Source organism: Etheostoma spectabile, chromosome 9, assembly GCF_008692095.1.
Source record: "Etheostoma spectabile isolate EspeVRDwgs_2016 chromosome 9, UIUC_Espe_1.0, whole genome shotgun sequence".
NCBI lineage: Eukaryota > Metazoa > Chordata > Actinopteri > Perciformes > Percidae > Etheostoma > Etheostoma spectabile.
The window spans coordinates 29,587,723-29,595,266 of record NC_045741.1 but is presented as its reverse complement, the minus strand read 5'-3'; the positions used below and the strand labels follow the sequence as shown (position 1 = coordinate 29,595,266).

At 41.9% G+C, this 7,544-nt stretch overlaps 1 protein-coding gene across 1 annotated transcript in view; it reads left to right on the top strand.

Moving 5' to 3' along the window:
- The window catches only part of dab1a (DAB adaptor protein 1a), a 206,856-nt gene that overhangs the window by 113,977 nt on the left and 85,335 nt on the right, over nt 1-7,544 (top strand). Inside the window, exon 2 of the mRNA XM_032524863.1 lies at nt 2,994-3,050. The gene's annotated coding sequence lies outside the window, so the exon portion shown is untranslated. The remainder of the gene's footprint in view (nt 1-2,993; nt 3,051-7,544) is intronic.

The following is a 7,544-nucleotide window of genomic DNA, read 5'->3' as shown; positions in this document are numbered from 1 at the left end:
GTGTGTGTGTGTGTGTGTGTGCGCGCCTCAGCGGGTGTCTGATGGGAGGGTGCTCAAGTGTGGAGGACTCATCATGGGTTATTAGGAGCATGCAGGGGGGCCATCAAGCGTGAGAGATAGAGAGATAGATGTGGCAGAGAGGGAGAGAGAGTAGTCCTAATGTGTGGCTTTCAAAGAGACTCATTGAGTCTCTCTTCTTGCTCCTCAATAAACTTTCTTGGCATTATGGATAAACGTTTGTTGCCAAGACACTGAACTTCATAAAGTCGGGTGATTTTCACAAGACTAGATTAACCAGACTTCTTGTCCCTTGTGTGGGTCAAGCTCTTAATGCATGATCCTACACTTCCCATAATGCTATACTTTGTAGTATCTTTTGTCAGGATCTCCTTACAGGCTTTCTGTTATGAATTTGTAGTCTCCAAACCCAAGCTGAGATAACCCTGCTCACTTCACTATGACATCATCAGGACCATTTCCTTAAGCATTAGAAAGCTCCTAGCAACAACTGTTTCACTGGCTCAGCAGACCCCACCAGTGACTAGTAAATCTACCAGTGACTAGTAAATCTACCAGTGACTAGTAAATCTACCAGTGACTAGTAAATCTACCAGTGACTAGTAAATCCACCAGTGACTAGTAAATCTACCATGATAACATGACACACACACAGAATGTTGGAGTGCTCCTTTAAATAAATGTATTTACTCTCACTGAAACGTTCATGGGATGGATGAGTGTTATAATGTGGCATTTAGAGACAAGTTTTAAATGGGCCGATCATTACACTCTCACACACTCTCACACACTCTCAGACACTCACACATGCCCATACATACATACATACAGTATGCCCGCTGGTCTCTCTCATTGGCCCTCGTTAATTTCCTGCAAAGCATCTTCACAGCACATGAAGGCAGATAAGGATAAAGGATAAGCATCTAGACAGCCTTGTACACCATGATTAATTCATTTCATATTCTGCTTGCCTAGAATGAATGTGCAGTTAATATTTCATATTTCTATGCTTTTTCACATGATTGCAACATGATTATGAGAGGGACTCAGTGTGTGTTTGTGTGTGTGTGTGTGTGTGTGTGTGTGTGTGTGTGTGTGTGTGTGTGTGTTTGGGAGGTCAGAGAGAGAGAGAGAGAGAGAGAGAGAGAGAGAGAAATCACACGTTTTGTAAATTGCGTTGTTAATACTGTTTGTCCTCCCCAGTAACGCTAATGTGACGCTTAAGTAATTAAAATTCAAAACAAAAAGATTAATAGAGACAATTCAAGACAGAGATGCAGGAGATGACTGGAGAAAGGAAGGACTAGGAGGAGAGAGACAGCCACAGCATTACATTATAAGTATTTCAGTGTGGGGGGTGAAGTGTGCGCTGACACAGTTTGTTGTTGTAAGCAGCACGAGAATAAACAGAGTGCACCTCTAGCTTTATTTTCATGCTGTATGAAACAAGAATTTAATTTTCTTCATTTATGAAACGCAACAATGAGTGTTTGCAGTATATTCATCACACTCTCTCCTCTGGAAATAGGCGGCATGAAGCGCCTACGGTATATAGTAACAGAGAGAAAGAAATGAGAGAAAGAGGAGACACAGTTTTCATATCACATAATGCAACCCTTGTAATGTTAGTTTTGTTCATAATTGGAGGCTTTAATAAGCATGTGAGCCGTGAGGTCATTGTGTTTTAATGGTGTGTATCACAGTTATCTCTGGATAAGCTTCCTTGATATTACAGTACACTAGAAAAAAAAAATCAACACACACACTGTACTGCCTCTCTTTGAATGCTTATGTGGTAATTCAAACGCACGTAAACGTCTCGGCAGATTTACGATGCGAAGGCTCTTATGGTTTTAGAGGCTGGCAGTTGAGCTGACTTGCAAATCTCACAAATCTCCTCGACGTGTTGCGTTGTGGCCTAGTGGGTCAACAACAAGCTGACTGGTTGAGCCAACTTCCTTTTGGAAGACAAGTATTGATTTTTTTAAGTAAAAGTCAACGCGTCCAGGTTCAGTTCCAGTGTTTAATTCAAACAAGGATAAAACGGCCAATCACAACTTCTACACCTGACACCAAATCTATGTTGGCTTAAGTGGCGACAGAGAATCCATGTTCACACCCACACACACACACCACACACACACACACACACACACACACACACACACACACACACACACACACACACACACGTGTCATGCTGCAGTAGTAGTATTGTACAGGTACTATGAAGTAAGAGCCATAGGGCTGATGGAAAAGTTAATAGAGGCCAGGCCAGTCATCTCCACCTCCCGACCCATTTTCACCCCTCCCATCATCCCCTCTACATCTCCCCTTATCTGTCATTCACGCCCCCCCCCCCCCCCCTCCACTGCTAATGAGCTTATTCTGAGCCATACATTATGTCTGCAGCTGTACTTTTCTCTCCGTGCAGTGCAGCTCAGCTTTTTTTTCTCCACAAGAAACGGAGAGATGGATGTTCGTTCCCACCATGTCTTCAGTTTGATGCCCCTCTATTCATCCTTCTGTCATTTCCTCCTTCTCTCTATCCCCTTGTTTCTCTTGTCTGCCGGTGTTGGAAGCAGGTTGTAAAACAGGCTGCCTTATCCAAATGGAGACGAGCCCCGCGGTCACTGTAGTTTTGTCACATTAGCCTCTTTAGAGTGTGTGTGTGTGTGTGCGTGTCTGTGTGTGCCTGTGTGTGTGTGTTTTTGTGTGTATGTGACATTAGCCTCGCAGTCACAGGTAATGATCTCATCTCCCCGCTGGTGACTAGAGGCACACAGAGAATTACATGCGCGCGCGCACACACACACACACACACACACACACACACACACAGTGAGAGGAAAAGATGGGGAGCAGAGATTGGTATTGTAATGGTACTCTAATGGGCTACCTGACAAGTGCTTTTTCTTAATGATATGCCCCTCTCCCTCCCCCCCTCCCCATTTCTCTCTAACTCTCTCCTCCAGGTGCACTTTCTGTCTTTGAGGAGCAGTGATATGGACACCAGGTGTGGTGACGTCCAGGTACATATTCAATTCTCACAGCACACAGTTTGTGTATCAGACACATCATCTTTTGTATGCCTCGTCATCACATCCTAACCTGCTATCTATTCTGCCAGCTCTACCTTTTGTTCAGCTGTGGTAAACCAACTCTATGGCTGTGTCTGAAGTCACTCACTCATTTACTAAATAGTGCACCACATGACCTTCCACCATTTTATTTGAGTGTCCAAGTGGGTATTCTATGCACTATGTCTTGCCCTTAAAAATTCCACACAAAGAATGAAGTAGTGTCCATGGAATGTTAAAAATCCAACAGTGCAATGCGTCACATTTTATGTTGATGTAAAAAAGGGCATTAAAGGAAATAATGAAAGGGTAAACAAGGGAGTGATTTTGGACACAGTTTAAATCAGGACATAGAGCAAATGGCAACAGAACAAATAGAATAGAAACTCACATAAGATACACAGCAGTCTTCTCCACATGTCATATCGATCGCCCAAAAATCTGAGTGCTGTACAAACCATGGGATGCTGAGGCAATACACAGCAACAATAAATAAGTGCGGCAAACGCTGCGACAAGTATGTTGTTTTGAACCTGTTGAAAATGAATAAACCAACAAACAACAGTAGAAACGGCACCATGAAGGTACAGTTTGCAAAAAACACTAATCAGCCCCTGCTTTTAAAATGATTTCTGCATTGTAAAACTGAACCATATCTTAAACACTTTGATTTGGTATTGTGTTGGGAGTCCGCCACGGTCCTACAGCCTACAGCTACATCTGACGCGCTTTCAACCCAACTCAACAAACCATTTGATTCAGCATTTGTTTAGCTTAAAATCCTTTAGCCCATCCACCTGCTGTCAGATCTGATAACAATTTTTTTTATTTCTTTTTTTTTTCTTTTTCTGAGCAGCCTCCCCCACTGACACCCCACAGACACACTATGATGCTCTTATATTCCTGGCTCTCTATTTTTCTATTTATACCCACTGAGATGAGCAATGAGCCCCAGGCAGCCCTAACTCACCAACCAGAGCACACATAGACACACACACCGACACACAAACACTTTCTCTCTCAAACTCTCACACACACACATACACATAAGTGGAGGTTAGCGTGTGTCATCAACAGTGTGTCTGACCCTATGAACTAATGTAATGCAGGTAGCTGTATATTGCCGAGCCTCAGGAAGCCCACAGAGGACGGGAGTTCACACTGTGTCCTTGCTTTCAGCCTTGTATTTCGGCGTTCTGCTGCACTGCCTTAAAGGGAAAATCTGCTGTAAAAAAAATACCCAACAGCATCTGTTATTCCCGGGGTATCGCTCATTCTAGGTTTGTAAACATGGAAATGTGATAAACAAGAGTCAAAAGTATCTTGGCAGAGTCACCAGAAGAAGACACATCCCAAAGCGTCACTGTGACAGTAATCGGGGTGATTTTATGAGTCTTCGGGATTTTCAGTTGGTAGCTGTTGTGAAAATAATGAAATTAGGTATTTTTTGGGGAATGTGAAAGCTTAAGTTATATATAAATCCATAAAGACACTTGACTTTTTTCATGAATCATTGCCAAAAAAGTAGCACGAGAGAGAGAGAGAGAGAGAGTGTGTGCGCAGATCAATACCAATATTTCTTTTGAAGTGAATGTTTAAGCTTTAATTGTCTCTAGCAATCCGAAAATCATTAGCATTGAGCCATTGGCCTGCTTGTTTTTCTGTGACCTCAACTAAAAGGTGAGTTTATCGCATTAAATACATGTGAGCACTCGTACACTTGCACATACCCAGGCACACAGGCTGGCACACACAGAGGGAGAGAGAGCGAAAGCTGGAGTACTACTGTGAAACTGAACCAATTTAAAAATGAATGAAGACAACATCCATGAGAAACAGCCCATCTTGCATTATTTACAATATTGAGAATACACTGAAACTGTGTCAGCTTGACTTGTTGCTCCTCCTCTGCCCTCTTTTCCTCTTTCTTCTTCTTTCATTACTGCAATCACCCCCCCCTCTCCTCCACACCACACGCGCAAACACACACACACCACACCACCACACGCACGCACACGCACGCACACACACGCACCACACACGCACACCACACCATGCACACACACATGCACACACAACACACAATCAGACACAACATACTCACAGCACACACACACACAAACACACAACAACACACAGACACACATACACACACATCACAGCCACTCACGCAACATGCACGCACAAAAGCACACATACAGACACACACATACACACACACACACACACACCCGACACGCAAACACACATACTCACATACTCAAAAACAGACACACACCCAACACCACACACAAAAGCACACATACAGAACACACACCACACACACACACACCCACACAAACACACACCACACCCAACACCCGCAAACACACATACTCACATACTCACAAACAGACACACACCCAACACACACACACAAAAGCACACATACAGACACACACACACACACATTCTTCCTCCCCTTAACCCTCTTGTTGAGTGATTCAGAGTTTACCAGAGGTTGAACCGGGTCAGAATCATAACTCTTCAGCCCAGTGGAGCAGAGAGTAGTCAGGAGGAATATAGTGTACAGCAGCTCCTCTCAGCCCTTCAACCCACACTGATGTATGATTTTTGTTTTTGCTTTTTATACACTTGATGCATTCCTCTATAGATAGAAGTGTACATGTGCTGGCTATCTGCAGTAAGGATTTGTCTCCGGGAGCATGAGGGTTGGACAGATGCTTTAAAAGCATGTAGACAGAAAAACATGCTAATGTTTGAGAGGCACACGTTAGCTGTCGAGCCGTGTCTTATTCACGTCTTTGAAATGATAGGGTGCAGTAATGGAAACTGTTTGGCCAGAGGGACCTACAAATAACAAAAGATATAATTTGACATGTTGATTTTTAATACTTTTATGTTGTACTTACTTAGAAGGACACATGTCCTTTTTTGTGGCATTAAATCTTGCATTCTTAAGTTTTTACTACTGCCCTCAATGTTTGATCAAGATTATTCCACCTCACTACTTGCTTGTTTTCCCATCTGTAACTGCACCAGCTACTGCACAAGTACGGATTAATAAATAAAGAGAGAAATTAAGCAAAGCTACAAAATTCTCTCAGGAAAACTTGAGTTTCAGTGACGATTTCTTTCTCGGAAAAGCAAATCAACAGTTGCTAATGCTGCGGCTAACGTTATCACCACCGCCTCCTGTCACCTCCAGTAAGACCCTGTTCATTTCTCTCTGCTAATAACCTCCTTTAATTACTGCTCAGACACAAATTATGTTCCTATTATGAAACATGTACACATTCACAAAACCCTTGTAGAATAACTCTGGCTTAATGTATTATTTATATAAAACAGCGGTGCTGTTTTGTCTTTATTTTTTTTCTTAACTAACAAACAATTGTCTTTCTTTGTCAAACCCATTTGTGTCTCACCACAACTTGCTGTGGGTACAGCATGCTGATTTGGGATAAATACGTCATCACATTGCTATTGAACAGTCTTGTGCAAAGTACTTGAAAGCAATATTTGAGTAAAAGTACAAGTATGTTACCAGATACTGACTTTGGTAGAAGTTAAAGTCTCCTTTTTAGAAGATTTCTCGAGTAAAGGTGTTAAAGGTCCAATGTGTAGGAATTTCTTCCATGTGGCGTTAAGATCATATATCGCCATCAACTCTCTCGCACCACGCGGTTCATAGTACTTCAACTTCAACTTCAACTTTACTTTATTTGTCATTTTATATGTACAGAGTGCATACAGAACGAAATTGCGTTGCATAGATTAGATTAGATTTATTCATCCCACGACGGGGAAATTCTGTCGTTACAGTAGCAGCATAGCAGCAACAGCAAAAAAAACACAATAACACACAAACAAGTAAGCACGAAAGAAATACAAGGCAAGAAATACAGGCAAGAAATAGACAATGAAAATATGGTAGACTGGGTAAGTAAAATGCCGTCAAACAAAAGGAATTTTAAAGTGCGGTTGCCATGATAAGAGAAACAATATTGAGGTGTAAGTGACGTTAAAAATTAAGTTGAATGTGAAATTAGAGCAAAGAAGCAAGAGTCGGTAGCATAATTTAAATTATATTAACCTGAGACCATAAATATTGAAAAGTAAGTACTTGTAATAAAATAATATAAATACCAATATTAAAGATAAACAGAAAGTGTGTGATGTAGATGGGAGAAAAACAGGAACAGAAACTACAACACTATCAGGTGGTGCAGGCGTTGTAGAGTCTGACAGCGGCCGGGATGAAGGACCTGCGGTACCTCTCCTTCTTACACCGTGGGTGTATCAGACTACATACAGCTTATAAATACTGCAATGATATTCCAGGTGAGATGGAATACATTTCCGGATTATTTACAAAACGTTATACAGAAGTGCAGCAGTGATCAAAGTGTAAAAACAGTGCAGGGGATAAACAGTGTGCAAATT